This window comes from Rhinolophus ferrumequinum, chromosome 11, assembly GCF_004115265.2.
Source record: "Rhinolophus ferrumequinum isolate MPI-CBG mRhiFer1 chromosome 11, mRhiFer1_v1.p, whole genome shotgun sequence".
In the NCBI taxonomy this organism is placed as follows: Eukaryota; Metazoa; Chordata; class Mammalia; order Chiroptera; family Rhinolophidae; genus Rhinolophus; species Rhinolophus ferrumequinum.
Genome location: NC_046294.1, coordinates 66,562,926 through 66,580,761, shown reverse-complemented (window position 1 = coordinate 66,580,761; position 17,836 = coordinate 66,562,926). Strand labels below are relative to the sequence as shown.

The following is a 17,836-nucleotide window of genomic DNA, read 5'->3' as shown; positions in this document are numbered from 1 at the left end:
GCTGATTTTTTTCCTTTGCTTGATGATTAAGAGGATAGTTTCATTTTCATTCAAAAGCAGCAAGTAAACATGATGCCAAAGTCTCCTGCCACCCCTACCCTCCCTTCCCTACAGGATTTGCAGAGTAATTTAGAATACTTTATTATAGGGTTCCTTAAATATCTGAATCCCCCTAAGTTCCTTTGTGTTTGTTTACAGTTAATGTGTTAAGAGCCATTGACATTTGAAGATCATCAGAAGTGAAGATAAAACATCTCAAATATTATAATGTAAGTGAATGGGAAAATGGAAATAAAAAATGGACAAAGGTTAATATTGACAACAATATTTCTGGAATCCATATGTTACCCCAAATGAAATTTATGCCCATGAGTAACCAGTAACTTCAAACTTTAGTCCCAATTCTAAGTCCCAGTCCTTAAAATTCTGTGTTGTTTTCTACCTGGGGAAGCAGTGACTAAGTTTTAGTCATCGGTAATTTTTCCATTAGAATTCTTAGGCTTTTGTGTACTGTTATTTTCCTTTTCCTCTTTAGTACTTTGCAGTTTACTTTGCAGACAAGGGCTCATGCTGTATTTAAAATTGTATGTGTGTAAAAAAAAATTATGTGTGTAGAGACCGGTCCTTGCTTTCCAGCTGCTGAGGTATGTTTTACCCAGTTTTAATTTTATTACTGTTTTTTTGTATGTTTCTTAGCCAAAAATATGGCCAGTTAGCTACCTGGCCTCCTCCCTTCCTTCCCTTCTTTTATTATCCCTTCCTTCCTTCCTTCCCCCTCTTTCTTCCTCTCTGTAAATATTTGTTTAGCATCTACTATGTCTGCACATTAGATCTAGAATTCCTAAGACCTTGGCACTGAAACAAATCATGTTATCTTTTTATATAGTTAAGGGCACTAGAGATCATTTAATGTGACAGGACTTGTACTGTCCTCAAATGTGGCTGGGGATCACCTGCACATTTTAGTCACCTGTGGTGCTTTGTGAACATTCACCTTCCTAGGTTCCAGCCCAGACATTTCTGAATCACTGAGCTTGGGTCCAAAAACCTTTGCTTAAAGTGAAAACCACTGATCCAGATACTTTTGAATTCTAGTCCAACTCTGTAAGTTTGTAGATGGGGGAACAGACCTAGAGAAGTTTAATATTATAACTTACCCAAAGGCACAATAAATGTTAGGCCAGGAAAGGTTGGTATTGTCTCTTCCAAAGTCACAGAGCTATTTAGTGCTAGAAGCGATCCCCGCATACCCAGTTCTAGACTTCACTAAGTCACATAGTCATTTTTGTTGGGCCTGACAGCTTCACTGTGTACATATAAAATCATAACTAATCAATCACTGTTCCTCCCCCGCCCCCAAAAGAAAAGTAACTAAAAGCACATACTGGTTATGTGCATGAAAAACATGGACTGTTTCTCATCTTTAGTCAAATATGTAATTGATTCTGATTTTGAAATCATTGGGTGGAAAAAAAAAAACACCTGGTAGTCCAGGGAGAGGACAAACACTTTTTCTTTTCCCCATGGCATTATCTGTACTTGGCCTTTATGTTTTATGTTTCTGAGGAGGGAATCTGATAACATTTTTTGAATGATGGTAGCCTGCATAGTGCTTTGCAAATAGGTGCTTGATAGACTGTAGTATGAACAGTATGTAGTATGAAAACATAGGTAGTAAGAAAAATCTTTTTTTTCCTTTGGATTCTATAAGATACTATTAGGAGTGATTTTATTTGCTTGGTATAGAATCTGATGCTTTATAAACCAAGCCAGAGACCTTAAATCATTGAAGTTATTGTATATTTTTAATACTACACTGTTGTGGTTTATATTCACAATATTTCTGAGGGACTGAAATAGTCTAAAGTATTTTGTGAACTATAAGAGTCTGAATTACATTTGGAAGGTCAAAAAAAGGTGTGAATTGATTTTGGTATTGTGTATATTTTATATTGTATTTGTATAGCATATTGATAGTTACTGAATTGTAACTTTACATTAGTAAATGTAGTTATCCAATTTTTTTTAAATATTCTGTAATTCTGAAATTTACTAGTGAGTGTAACTATAAAATGCAATTACCCAATTTTGTAGCTATTTTGGGATATGTCTTAATTGTAAGATTTTTAAAAAGTGACATTTAAAAAATCATTTCTAATAAGTTTATTATATTTTGTAATTATAAATTTTCTATCCATTAATTTTTTTTTAAAATAATTTTCGTGACCACAGACTCAAAATCCTAAATATAATAGATCTAAAAAGGAACCTTATCTATTAGGTAGTCTGATTCCTTCAGTTTTTATGTTGAGCACTAAAGTTAGGGGCTTGCCTAGGAGTGGAAGCTTTATGAATGTTAAAATATATTTGTGAACAAACAATAACATTTATTGTATTTCTATAATGATAGTATAGAAAGCTTTGAAAATTGTAGTGTCACAGAAATATAATGTGTTATGATTACTGCTGTGGGTTTGTGATTTAATTGAACATGTTTATTATTGTTTAATTTAAAATCGGAAAGAAAAAGCATATGCTTGTCACTTGGTTTGTTCTCTTATTTCTAGTGACTGAGATTTTACTGAGTCTCCTTTAAGCACATGGTACTAGAATAGATACTTTGCACGTTGCCAAAAGTTCTTTCACTGTGCTAATCCAATCCAGATTGTCACTTAACATACTCTAAATTACACAAAATACTCAGGATGATACTTCTATATTGGAAGAGTTCTGTCAGCAGTTTTCTAAGAAAAAAATGATTAATGAATGAATAAATGAATGTATTATTTGTCAATGTAATCAAAGTCGCTAATAGTAAACACATTTTGGTGTAGTTTTTATGTAGTTACAAAGCTGTTTCACCTACACCATCTCAACTATTTCTCATAACAGCCTTGTGAGATAGGTCCTCAGTGGGCAGTTGAGTAACTGAAGCTCAGAGAAGTGACATGATTGGCCAGTGTCCCCTGCTTGAGGGGATGGAACTGGAACTTGGACTAAATGCCGTGCTGTTTCCACTGCTCAACATGAGTTATAACATGGAAGTTTTGAAGCTTCATAGGGTATATGTTTTGCTATTTCAAAGGAATTCTAAATATTGGAAAATTGATGACAGGTTCATCTTGTTCAGCCAGGCTAATTATTCAGTGCATACTTCTCTTTAGAAGTCTGACTCTTTTTGCTACTCTAAAAATACTTACAAGAAAGAGATGCAGGTATATTTTAGATAAAAGACTCATTCTCAGCATGACTACAAGTGTGTGCTGCCTAAAATTATTTGAGTATTTAAATGTTTAAAAGAGTAGTGATTATAGTCTTTAGAAGTACATGGTCTGTAGAACTATATAAACTCAGAAAATATATAATACTGTGTGATATGATACAGCACAGTGTAGTGAAAAGTCTTGATTCTTTCTTATCGTGTTCCCCAGAAAATAAGGCCTAATTGGCCCATCAGCTCTAATGCGTCTTTTGGAGCAAAAATTAATATAAGACCCGGTATTATATTATATTATGCCTGGTCTTATGTTAAAATAAGACTGGGTCTTATATTAATTTTTGCTCCAAAAGATGCATAAAGCTCATGGTCTGGCTAGATCTTATTTTCGGGGAAACATGGTAGTCTAGGTTCTTTTGTTCTGAGTCTACTTCTTAACTATGAGTCTGGATTAGTCACTTGCTTTCTCTGAGCCCGATGCCCTTATCTAGAAAAAGGGTAAAATGATGTCTGCTGTCCCATCTTTACAAGATTGTTGTGAGACCTAAACATAATGATTGATGATGATGACAATAATTGAAGAAAACAGCTAACAGCTATGTAGTGTGGACCATGTGCCACTGTTTTATGTATTTTACACATTAATTTAAATTCTGTTATTCTCATAGGAATAAATCTTATACCTGTGAGGTATTAGAGTTATCTTTATCACCACTTTATAGATGAGGAAACTTAGACACAGAGTGTTTAAAGTAACTTCCTCGAGGTCTCACAGGATGGCTGAACCAGAATTTACCACCAGGCAATCTAGCCCCAGAGTTGGTAATATGTATGGAAGATAATGTGTATGAGAACACTTCTGACATTTGTAAAGGACCACGCTAATGTTAAGTATTAGTACTTTAAAAATTACTTTAAAAGAGACGTTTTCTTCATCCTTATTATACACATGCAGAAAGAAGACAAAAACAAGCAAGAAAATAGTGTTTTTTTTTATGATTTATGATTTTGAACAACTAATCTGGTAAATAGTAAATAGTATTCAAAATTGTGAAGGGATAAATAACTGAATGATGCCAGTACTTAGATTTTTAACTTAACCTTTTGAAGCTAGAAGGAGAAAGAAATATTGAATGTTCTTTTTTCCTACTGAATGTTTTAACTTAGTGACTGCAAAACAAAACAAAATAACTGTGTTAACTTCATTTATATGATTTCAAGTTTATGCAGAAAAGTTATGTCTCATTACATTGAAGGGGGAGTAACCAATTAATAGTAATAATTAGTTTTGCTCTGTCGGCAAAAAAAAAAAAGTATCTATCTTGATAGCCTGAAGAATAGATATTTTACTTTCTCATTTTCATAATGAATTCAGATTTGCATGATGGGATGAGAAAATGAAATGTGAGGTCATTTATGAAGGCATGAATTCCCCATCTGTTTTCTGTATTTGTTTGGGTAAAAGTGTTTGTTGAGCAAGTGCTTACTGAATAGGTCAACTCCCCTCTTTTAGTGTTGTCTCTGATCTCACATTTCAATTTGTGATGGAAGTGTTTATTTCTAAAAGAAAATGCAATTTCAGAGTAGTGTGCTTTGAGCTCCAATGAATGATCTGACCAATTTTCAATTTAGTATCACATTTTCTTATTTAAACTGATACATAAATAACTTTTCCCCTCTAGGCTACTTATGAATCCATATGAGGTTTCATTTTAGCTTTTATCTGAAATTGAATCAGAGATTTTTTGAAGGAGTTCTGGGAAACAATCTCTTAAGAGATTGCTGACTGAGGGTGTCGTGATTGATTGCTGGGACTCAAGTTCCCTCCTACTCTCTAGTTCTTACAGCGTCCCTCACGGACACACTCATTTTGGCGAGGATACTTTGGATTTTACCTGTTTTATCTACTTATATTTCCAGATAAGATCTTTGAAGAAGCAATACTCTGCAGAAAAAAAAAAAAAAAAAAAAAAAAAAAGACACGTGTGGACCATTCCCTATACAACCTGTTTTTTCATACTTGCTGTTGCATTACCAGATAATATACCCTGCGTTTAGTTTGGGAAATGTAATTGATAGACCTGATATTAAACTAATACAAATTAAACTATACCCAAGGTCACGTGTACTGTAGAACCTTGGGGTTTTCCAGACTAAGTGCCAACATGATCCAGCTGTCCCAGATCTCAAATCCCCTTTGTTTGTCTGAAGAATACAAAATGTAATCTCTCCTTGCTGTCCATCAGATGCCATGATGATAAGATCATTTATGCCATCTCTTTTATACTTTAGATTGGTTATGTTTAAAAATTCATTCTTCTGGTGTAGCATTTTTAAAAATAATTATAAGCTGTAAATTAATTTGTTTTTGGGAGTTTTCTATTTTGGTGATCCGGCGAATAGTCTTGACAATAAGTCTTTTGTGTCCCAAATGCTTTATACACACTACAGGCTTTTTATTACTTTTTTAAATAAAATTTTCAACAGAATGACTAATCGCGCGTGCACAGTGCTTATGACACTTAGTCCATTGTGCAAGTATTGAGAGCAAAATTTGCATTCCTACAACACTTCTTCACAGTCAGAATATAGAGCCCATTATTTTAATGTTCTTGGGCAAACGTGCTGTGTATGTGCTCAGGACGTTACTTACAAGAGAGTGCTTTTTAAAAAGAACCTTTTTTTTTTTCCCGTGGAATACTGAAGAAAAATTAAGTTGGCAGTAGGAGTGAAGCTGTTTACATAAGGCAAGTGATTTAGATCTTATTGTAATGATGGTGGTCAGTAATGATTGTAAATCAAAGAAATGCAGCCAAGTCCTCTGGAGGCATTTGTTCACCAGGATATGAAAAGACAGGTCACTTCTTTCCAGACTGTTTTGATATAAGAGTATCTAACGCTGGTATGTTTGTCTGTATCTCTAATTTTCAGAAATTCTTTTTCACTTTTGCTAGAAATGTTTTTATTGGATTTTGAAATATATGAGAAGTAAGAGGAATGTAAATATATTTATGACATCTGTTAGTGTTTGGATTTTATTTTTCTGTTCATTACTGTGAAATACCTCCAAGTATTAGTGTGGTTGATAATAAAGTCACGATAATTCCATTAACCATCCAGCAAATGAGCAGAGCCAGAGGGGGTCAATGCTTTGCTAATGGTTACATTGAAACATACTGGTGATGAAATTGGTTTTGTGATTGAAGCTTTGGGAGGGTCTTCTGCTTGAATATATCAGAAGTTCTAAGATATAGGCACTCCTGTGTTCACTGCAGCACTATTTACAATAGCAAAGGTATGGAAACAACCTAAGTGCCCATCAGTAGATGATTGGATAAAGAAGGTATTACATGTATTACACACACACACACACACACACACACAGAGTGGAATATTACTCTGCCATAGAAAGTGAAATCTTACTATTTGCAACAACATGGATGGACTTAGAGGGTATTATGCTAAGTGAAATAAGTCAGACTGAGAAAGACAATTACCTAAAAAGACAAGAATCTAAAGAACAAAATAAATCTGAAACAGACTTATAACTACAGAGAACAAACTGATGGTTGCCAGATGGAAGAGGAGTTGTGGGGCTGGATGAAAAACGTAAAGGGATTAGGAAGTACAAATTGGTAGTTACAAATAGGCATGAGGATGTAAAGTATAGCATAGGGAATAAAAAAAAGTTACATAAGATGTGTGCATGTACGTGTGTGAGGGTGTGTGTGTACGTGTGTAATACGTATATTTTTAAACCTTTTGTCCCTGATTTTTATACTTTGTATTACGTGATTCATCCATTAACTTTTTTTAAGTTTAAAAGTTTGTATGTTCCGTTGTCAGATGAGGACATTTTATGTACAGATTTAAGTGAGAAGTACTTTTAGGGCTTTGCTTCATTTTAATTTAACTAGTGGATTTCTTCTAAAAAGGAGACCTTTATTTCTGCTAATCATCCTGTTTTCCCTTCTGAAGAGGGTACTCTTGTATTTCCACAGTGCTATTTTATTTGTGGAACACTTTCTACCAGCTAAGTGTTTAGCACTAATTACTTTCTATAGATTATGCTTTTTGATCCTTATTACAGTCTAATAAGGTGTCATTATTGTATAGGGAAGAATTTAGAGAGATGAAGTAACTTGCTTGAGTTACTATTTGCTGAATGGTGAATCCAAGTCTGTGTGACCCTAGAGCTCATGTTTCTGCCACTGTGCACTTCTGTTTTTTGTGTTTTCTTCTGAGTTTCCGTTGCATCGTTTACATCTCATTCCCACACTGCATTATTATGAGGTACTTAGACATAGTCAGCACCTTGATTCGACTGTAAGTCCCTGGAAGAAAGTGGATCTTTTTTCAGTTCTATCGCTAGTATGTAATACATTGATAATATTAGTAAATGTCTGTGGAAGAGAGGGCAGGGTATGAAAAAGATTTAGGAAGTACCTACTCCCCAAATAGAGGGGAAGTGTGAGAAGAGCAGAAGGGAATGTGACTAGGAGGATTTTCAGTTGGAGATAAGAGATTCTTAGTCTCCATCCTTCCAAGGCAACTGAGGGGCGCTTTAAGGCTTTAAGGCCTGGGAGTATTTGAAGGTGATAAGTGAACCCCTGCTATATGGAAACAGATTTTTCTGCCTTTACAGCATTAACAGGAATGTTTGTAAGCTCAATAATATTGAGGCAAGAAGTACTTCTGTAATAGGTACCAGCGTTCCTTTGTTTAGACATAATTTTTCTAATTTGCAAGTTTTTAGCTTGATTAATTCTCAGGAATAAGTATAACTAAAAAAATCTAACTGAAACAAAAAATAATAGAAAAGTGGACAGACTTTATTTTATTTAATGATACTATCTTGAAGAGCATATAGAGGTAATTCCTACCCCCTACCAGTAATTTGTTTGTGTACCTGTTCACCTAAAATACTACACTTTGAAATAGAACTTTTGAGACCAAAAGGGTGGAACATTGCTCTTAGGAATAGTGTAGCATAGGAAAAAGACATTCTGTTACAATAACAGCGGGCCAGTAAGTGTGTGGGAATGACTAAGAGATGATGGGATTTCTGTTTCAATCTTGTGGAAAGAAAACTGTCACTGGCTGAGATAGGGGCAGGGCTATTAAAAAACAAAGTTTGGCTAGTGCTGTCCTATATTATGCCTTTCTTACTATAAACCTAAGTTCTGTTCTTTCATGTGTGTGTCGGTGTAGGTTCATTTGGTTATTTTGTGGAACCAGAAGTTAACATTTAAGTGATATCGACTTGATCCTTTTTAATTAGGAATAAAGAGAATGATGCAGTTTAGGGTAGAATCAGGAGTCAGTTAAAGAGGGGAATTCTAGTGAGAGTGACTTCCCATTTACAGGGGCCATGGCTCTGCAAAGTTATAAATAAATGCAATTGTGAATGTAAATTGTTTATATTCTCATATAATCTTTAACAGCTCTTCATAAGGATTGATAATCAAAAGTTAGTACATTAGAATAGAATTGCAGTTTTACTCTGAGAAGTATTTAAAAATATATATTTATGTAACATTTGCTTGTTCTTTTTTTTTAATTTTATTGGGGGATATTGGGGAACAGTGTGTTTCTCCAGGGCCCATCAGCTCCAAGTTGTTGGACTTCAATCTAGTTGTGGAGGGCACAGCTCAGCTCCAAGTCCAGTTGCCATTTTCAATCTCTAGTTGCAGGGGGCGCAGCCCACCATCCCATGGGGGAATTGAACCAGCAACCTTGTCGAGAGCTCGTGCTCTAACCAACTGAGCCATCTGCCACCCTCTAAGAGGTTATTTTGAGCCTCTGGGGAAAAGGAGTCTATAACTGAATAAGTATAAAGAATAATTGATGTTATTAAAAAGAGTATTCCACCGTTAGATTTTGATCAGTTTTGTTGCTTTTGAGAAAATATTTTTATAACAATTTCATTAATTTCAAATATGTGTTTATTTATAATTTTATTTTGACATAACACACTTAACTAAAATGAATAAAGAGAAGGCAGGAATTATGTTTTACCTACCCTTGAGGTATTATGATTGTTTTTGTTTCAAAGTACACTTAACTATCCATTCTGAATCTTATCAATTACTGGAAGGTTATCCAAGGCCTGGGAATTTTTTGTGTATTTATGGCTTAGATATTTGAACTTTAGTAGGTTTTTTGTACGTCCATTAAAGGATTTATAGGAACAGAAGGGAATTATAATTTAATTTGATTTCTTAGTAACAACTCTGATTAAAAATTTGGGCAGAAAAGTACCCATACCAAGTAAAAAGGAGAACAAAATTTCATAATATTGTAGCTGTGCGAAGCCCTTTTTTTGGGGAAAGTTTATGTAGTATAGCTAAGAAATATTGAAGGACAAGTCTTTGAATTACATTTTCAAATGGGACAGTAGTTTATTTTTGTGTATCGCAGTGTGTGAGTGTGTGTGGCGAAAAGTTGGGTGCATTTTGACTATCAAGAGATGAAAATGATATTAAAAATAGTAAATGCCAGTTTAGCAAATACTTCCTATATTTAGAACTGTAACACTTCAATTCATTTGTGAGCCTAGAATTTTATGTCTGCACTCTGAATTATACAATCTTAACTTTGAACTTGAAGACCGTCCTTTATAGCATGTCCACCCCTCAAGTCTTCCTTATGACTTTAATGTCATCGTTGAATTGAATTCTTTGAATGTCATTGAATGTCATCATTCACAAAGCCCTCATTTCCTCTTCACTTCCTGCTCCATTTTAGAGACCACTCTCATGATAAAAGGTCTTGGACGTAGGAGGTGACCCATTTTGTAGCCTGTAATTAAATGGAATATGGATAACGGAGAAGGATTACTTGGTTTGGAATCATAGCTGTGTTTTTAAACTAAACATGTGTTGGGAAAAACATTATTTTTGGTGGCGGCGGGGCAGGACTTGGGAGGAGGTGGCCTTTAATGATTAAACCAGATACTATGGAAAGGCTATAATTTAATTTGAATAGTAATATCACAATTTAAGAAATCTTTACTGTTTGAAATTTCTTGGTGCAACTTATGAAACTAAGAGCCATTTAAAAAAGTGTGTTTGGACCATGAACTGTGAATCTTTGTATGTCATCTTTTCATTTGTGTGTCCAAATTTTATCCAATTTGGCTCTTGTCAGAAACAAGATGATGTGATTTTTTTTTTTTGACATTTTGTGACTTTTCCACGTCTTTTTTTAATTTGATAATGTCAAATATTTCTTTGATGTTTTCCCTATAAATTAGTTATTCCTCTAAATTATTTTAGTGTAAATAGATCTGATCTACTATTTTATTTCTGTTAATATTATGAACATGTTGTAAATACTAATTTCTAAAGAGTTCTGATTTTTATTTGGGAACTTTTCTTGGTAAATAAGCATTTATTGAGTTAATGCATTTTACCAAGCTAGAAAACATAAACTTGCTTGAAATCATTAGTAATTTTTTGCTATGAAAGTGCTGAGGGGGACATATATCCAGGAACTCATCTAGGAGGGAGTGGTGTCACCTTATAAGGTCTTTCTGAGAAGATGTCTTATTCCTTAGATAGCCCCGTCCATATTTGTTTTTGCTTTAAACTTAAATCATTTTCCACATTTATCACATATCAGTTGCAGGATACTGGCCCTTCCCCCCACTGTTATGTAAGTGTTTATAGATAAAAGAATCTTACACTTTAGACAGCATTTTCATATTGTTTTCACTTGGTCTTTATAACTGCCCAGTGAGATAATAAGAGCAAGTGTTTTTATCCTCACTTTGTAATATAAAATTGATGCTAAATGACTTTCCATGATTTATGAGACCTAATTTTTCTTTCTCTTCTCGTAGCTTAAACTTACATGTCCTGGTTGGAGTGGGAGAGTAGTTTATCTACGTGTTAGCATTTGCCAGAGTGTCCATTGCATTGTTTTGTCAAGATGCTTTTAGTATGGTTGTATATAACAGTCCACTCTTAATGCTTAAATGTAGAGAACCTTTTTTGGTCATGAAATAAAATAATACACAGCATTTACCATGAAAACAGGATCTGTGTTTCTAACAATGCTTTAATAATTAGAACTGGTTGCTAGAGGGGAAATACGAAATTTCTTTTTCTACAGATTATTTTGTTTGCTTGTCTTGTTTTAAATAAATTGTATAAATTTTCTCTGGCAGAGATGATCTGATTATGGATGATTTAGCTCCTTGGTTCTTTAAGGATCAAGTTGTTAGAGTTGTTTACATTGTTTTGGTGTTTCTGTTTGTCAGGGAATGTGCTAAACTCTGATTTTGTTATTTAATTTTTTATAACTATGTGAACTGTTTCTGGCATATGGTAAGCACTCAGTAAGTATTCACTAAATGGAGGAGTCAGAAAATAAACAAGTAAAACGAAAAGTATGTCAGATGGAAATAAATACTCTAGGAAAAATAAGGGAGGGAGTGACTAGAGAATGGGTTTGGAGTGGTTGGCAATTTTAAATAAAATGGCCAGGGAAATTCTCACTCAGAAGGCAAAGTTTGAGCAAAGAAGCTGGAGGAAGTGAAGGGAAAACAGGGAAATATTTGTGAGAAGAGAGTTACAGATATAGAAAACCAACGGTATAAAATAGTTCTTGAAGTGGAAACTTGTCTGGTGTGTTTGAGGCACCGGGAGGAGTCCTGTGTGGTTTAAGGGAGCAAAAGGGAGAATGGAAGGTGAGATCAGGGAGGCAGGCCATTTTAGGCCATTTTAAGGACGTTGGCTTTTATTCTGTGTGAGATGGGAAGGTAATGGAAGGTTTTTTGCAGACGAGTGACTACATCAGATGTTTGAAAAGGATGACTGGCTGCTGTGTAAAGAACAGACTGGGATGCAGACACATAGAGATTGGTTTATAAGCAATTGGAATCATCCAGGAGGGAGATTGTATTTGTGGCTGAAGAGGTAGAGCGCAGTGGTTGGATACGGGACATGTTTTATAGTTGCAGCCAACAGGGTTTCTGACTGATCAAACGTGTTGTGTAATAGAAGCTTCAAAGATGACTCCAAAGTGTTTGGCCCAAGAAAGTTTAGAAGGCTAGCATTACCATTTACTAAGATGTTAGAGCTGGTTTCAGGAAGCAGAGCAGGAGTTTGGTTTAGGCATATTAGACATCCACCTGGGGGTGTTAAATAAATCAATTATTGGAATCTGGAATTCAAGAAAGAAGTCTGGGATCGTGCTGTAAATTTGGGTTCATCAAGTTAAAGATGTTCCAGCTGAGATTGTTAAGGAGGGGAGGTATACATAATGAAGATAAGAGGTTCAAGGCTAGAGAATTCAGGGGTGCTCCAATGTTACGATGTTAAGAAGATGAGAAGCAATCATTACAGGAGACCTGAGAGAAAGAGTGGCTAGTGCCTAGTGAGGTTCCCCTAAGAGTATAGGGTTCTGGAAGCCAGGTGTAAGAAGTGTTTCAGAGAGGAACTATGTCAAATGCTGCTCACAGATGAGGACTAAGTGTTGACAATCAAGTTTAGCAAAATGGAAGTTCTTAATGACCTTGATAAAAGCATTTTTGCTGGTCTGATAGAAGTGGGTTCAAGAGAGAATGAGAGGTGAAGAATTGGAAGCAGTGAGCACAGACATCTCTTTCAAAGGGTTTGGTTATATAAATAAGCTCAGAGAAATGAGGTGGTATTTGGAGAGATTAAATTGAGAGAAATAATAGCATGTTTCGATGTTGGTTGGAATGATAGAGTAGAGAGGGAAAATTTTATGATGTAGGGAAGAACTGCTGGAGAGATTTTCTTGTGTAGATGAGAAGAGATGAAGTTTAGTGGAAGAGCTGGCTTTAAATGGGAGTGAGGAGGATTTCTAGGAGAATGGAAAAGTATATGAACGAGGGAAATGTGGTGTGATTGCTGGCAGTGTTAAGGGCCTAGTTGAAGTAAGTGATCATGAATTCAAAATAAGTCTAGGCCATATGGATGTGTTTTTCTCAAGACTATTCAACTATGCCGATGTGGGTCTGGAGCGGGCAGAGCTGGCTTTAACTAGCATTTCGGTGTTGCCAGGTAAGTATGATGAGGCAAGCAAGGGCAAGGGACTGATTGTAATGCTAGGCCATGGGGTTTAATAAGTTGGGGAAAGAGAGAAGTGAGGATGTAAAATAGTGAGAGACAATGAAAGGTAGTAGAACCTTGGAGATCTTGGTGGGATTGAACAATTAAAGATGTTGGCTGGTACTAACGAGAATGAGTTGGTAGTCAGACAGCAGAATGTTTGAAATGTAAATTAAGGAGAGCTTACAGTTCATTGGTAATGCCAGTGTTTAGGAGATGGTCATGATCTGAGGTAGAGCAGAGGACAAGGTCATTGGAGCCGAGGAGGTCAAGGAGCTGAGCAGCTGAGCGGCCAGGATGTTGGCTGCTGATTTATATGGATATTGAAATCATTAAGCATTCTGGCAGTTGTATTAATATTAGAAAGGATGATGGCGAACCTGAAGCAAATTCTTCAAAGAATGAGGGAGAGAGACTTAGAGATTAAGGAGGGGTAGTAGGTAGTATAGTTTGATGACATGAGATTGAATGCTTGGAGTTTTTAGAACCAAAAAGCAAGAATATCTGAAGAGCTGTAATGAGGAACAAGGTCCACTTTCCAGACTCAGTGGTTGGAGAGGGGTAGATGAGAGAAAATGAGGGCTTATTTTTCCATTTGAAAGACCTGTAGGGAGAGCAGTGTCTTCGGGGAAAAACCAAGCTTTAGTTAGAGAAAAAGGTAAAGAGACCATTTAAGAGACGAGAGAGTAGAGGAAATTTTGCTGATGATGACCTTGAAATCCAGAAGCACAGTAGTTTGGGGGTGGGGGATGGTGGATATCAGATGGGATCAGAAGAGGGGTTAGCATCTGGTAGTTCTGACTTCTTCTGGGAACTGTTGAAAAGAGAGAGAAAGGGTATAATGAAGTTAGTCCTTACAGTTTTTAAGTTGGAGTGTGGTGAGACTGTGAGCGTTGAGGGGGAGGTGAGGGGAGTTTAGGGGTCACAGTTTCGGGGTTTCCTCTTCACTTTTGCCAGTGGTGTTGGCGGGGGGGTGTCGGGGAGAGATGGAGGGACAGTCACACTCCTCCAGAGCACGTGGATTCTGATGTCCTTTCTTCTGCTGTTGGAGGCTGGGTGCTGGGAGGGAATGAGTGGTCTGGACTGGAAAACAAGGAGTGGAATAAATGACCATTTATATGAGGTAGCTCTTACCATCTCCGTTTTATACATAAAGAAACTGAGACTCAGAGAGGTAGAGCATCCTACCCAAGGTCACATGGCTATGAGGAGTGGAGTAAAAGAAAATGAAGTAGGTTTAAACAGTGAAATAGATGAGGAGTCAAGGAACAGTAACATTCTATGAAGTATCAGATTGTTATGAGAGCCTTATCTTCATTTACTTACAGATCCTACAATGTCACGTGGATTCATACCGAATTCTAAGTGGGGGATTTAATTAACAATCCAGTCTTCTCATATAGAATGTATTCTTTGTGTTCGTTGTCCAGAAACTTTTTTAAAATTATAGGAAACAAGCCTAAATGTACTGCTTGCTGGTAATCCTATCCTTACCACGCGTCTAAATCCAGTGCAGCTTCATCTTCTCCAGGGACTGTTCCCTAATTGTTCTCAACTGAGCTTGATACGCATTCAGTGAGTTTATGCGATAGAAATACTGGTGTGTGTGTAGGTACAGGCGCGCACATGCGTGCGATTCAACTCCCCACTTAGACGATAAGCAGCCTGAGGGTATTTCTCCTTTTGGTTCTTTACTCCCTGTCAGCAGCAGTGTGATTTAGTCAGAAGGGACCTGCTTCTCTAGCTGGCTCTACCACTAATTTGATATTCTGTTTCACACCATTCACTTCATTTCTCTGGGCTGTACTTTATTTGTAAATGAGGGAGCTTCACTAGAATGATCTCAGAAGTCTTTGACTTCTAAGTGAATTATGTAATCTATAATTCACTGGCTGGCTCTCACGGTAGTTGGATAACTAATGCCTATACTTGCATTTGAAAGGAACAATTTAGAAATATTACTTGGTGTAATTCTAGTTACTTACCATACAGCTTAGTGGCATTATAAGGTGTGGGCTATGGTCAAGCAGGATCAGAGGGAGAAGTAGGGCTGGAGAGAGAAGGTGGGACCAGATGGTACTACCGTACTGGCAAGTATTTGTGACTACTTGGGACTGAGAAGATTAAAGATATGTTTGAAAATCATTTGCCCAGAAGTGATAGCTGAAGCTGTGGGAGAGAGACTAAATACTAAGTACAGAGAGACTGAGTTTCAGGGAGAGAGACTGAGTACAGAGAACAGAGCTTTTAAGAGAATCTATATTTAGAGGGCAACTGGAAGAAAACTAGAGAAGGAGAAAGTATAAAGAAAACCAGTCAATTTTAATGACAGTGGAAGTTTAGAGAGAAAAGAATCCCAAGAAGGAGGCAGTGAGAGTAGTATCAAACATTGCAGAGAGGCTAAGGAGGGCAAGAACTGAGAGAAAAGAACCCTGGGTTTGTTCCTGAGGTCATTAATGACATCCAGAAAACAGTATCAATATAGTAATTATAATTGAAGGTAGATTTCAATATGTGTTATTAATGATTCTGACATAGATCAGCAACTCACGCTGAATTCCTCCTAAATGTCCAGTGTACACACACACACACACCCTCCCAGAGGACACTGGATGGTACAGGATGAAGAGCACAAGAGGAAGGGCTGACCTTGAACCTGAGAAGGACATGCTGTTATCTAAGACAGGAATAAAGAGTGGGTTTGGATGAAGATAAATATACTGAGAGCAGCAAGAGGCTAATGCAGTCTGTGCCTCATTACCTCAGGTTTTTTTCATTCACATCAGATCACTGTTTGTAAAACATGATAGAGACTGTGTTGATATAATAATTGGTTTAACATCTTATCAATAAATCCATTAGATTTTTCTCTTATTTCCCTTGACTGCTCTGTAGCATTACATACTGTTGGCTACCTATTTTGAAACGTTTTTCTTGGCTTTCACTAAATGTTGCTCATGATTTTTCCTTCTTCTGACCATTTTTTACTACACGTCTACCTCCAGTCTCTATTTTATGAAAATGAATATAGTTCCATGCAGTAAATCTCACTTCTCTTCTTGCTTTATCCTGTTCCGGGGCTGCATGATTCAGTCTTAGAGATTTAGCTGTCACCCAGCTATAAGCTCTCCAGGGAATGTCAAAACTGGTAAAGTTTTGTATTTCTATCTACTTACTTGATGAACACATCCATCCACTTGGATATTTTGCAGGAACCTCAAATTCAACAATAGTAAAATCTATTGCCTATTTCAACAGGCCCGTTCAAACTTGTTTTCTTCTGTATTTCCTATCTTTGTCATTATGTGGCCTATTTCAATTGTCGGTTAAGTGACCTAATGCAATAACCTATTAACTAATCTAAATTCCTCTGGAATTTTTCCCCCAATCGATTCTCTGTAACTCCAGCAGAATATATGACACTTCTGCTCAGAAATGTTTGATGGCTTCCTGTTGCCTACAGAATATAATCTAAACTCTTATCATGGTACCCAGGTTTCTTCATAGAACATAGATCAGCCTTTCTTTCCTCCACCCCTGCTGTGATCCACAAAGCCCAGTCATACTGGTTTCCCCAAATAGTCTACTTACGCTCTTCTCTGTCTGGAATGTTTTCGCTCTTCCACTGTACCTTGAACTCCTACTAATAGGCCCTTGTCCATCAAAAATAACACCTCTTTCAAGTCTGAATCCAGCAGCATAATTTGGATAAGTATGAATCCAATCTTTCCCAGTCACATCCAATCTTTTCCTCTTCTGTCCTCCTATAGTAGTTTTTAAACCACGCATAGCGTTCCATCACAGTCAGATTTGTAGACAGTTAAATAGGAGTCGGCCTCTCCCATGAGGCTGTAATTTGGGAACAGATTGAATGTTGCTGTATCACATGTATGTTCACAGTACCACTCATCTGACACAGAGTAAGCAGCGAATCAGCATTGCTTGAGTGAATGAATGAATGAACGAACCAACGAATGAATGATCAAGTAAAATCTAAAATCCTTTGGCCTGCTAGTGCATGGGGTGCTGCACGTTTCCCTGTGAATGCCTTGATGCCACCTCAGTCTTAAAAATTCCAAGATAGAACCTACTTTCCTTTGTTGCTCTCTGATTTGGCACACAGGTTTCTCAGGCAGCAAGACTTGGGATCATATCATGCTTTGTCCCTGCTTTCCCTTTCTTATCATATCAAGCCAGTTGCCAACTTCTATTGATTGAATCTCCAGTGTCCCTTGCATCCACTCCTATTTCATTGTTACTGCAAGTTTAAGCCCTTACTACTACTGATTTGAGGAGGTGATCTAATAGTTTCTTAACAGATTTCTTGCTTTTATCCTGCATTCTTTGACCTATTGTTAAAATAATCTTCCTAAAGCACAGAAACTTTGAGTACTTCTGATTGTCTGTTAAAAGTACCCTGTACTTCAACCAAAATGGTATACCTGTTGCAATAGCTTTAATATGCCCTGAATTTTCCACTTTTTTTTCCCCATGCTGTTCATTTGCTTAGCGAAATTGTTGGGAAGGTATTGAACCT

At 36.5% G+C, this 17,836-nt stretch overlaps 1 protein-coding gene across 3 annotated transcripts in view; it reads left to right on the top strand.

Moving 5' to 3' along the window:
* The window catches only part of MTMR2 (myotubularin related protein 2), a 94,999-nt gene that overhangs the window by 9,452 nt on the left and 67,711 nt on the right, over positions 1-17,836 (top strand). For 2 of the 3 annotated variants that reach the window (XM_033121242.1, XM_033121243.1), the window contains one exon: positions 199-269. The exons of the other annotated variant lie outside the window; for it this stretch is intronic. The gene's annotated coding sequence lies outside the window, so the exon portion shown is untranslated. The remainder of the gene's footprint in view (positions 1-198; positions 270-17,836) is intronic. 3 annotated transcript variants of the gene reach the window in all.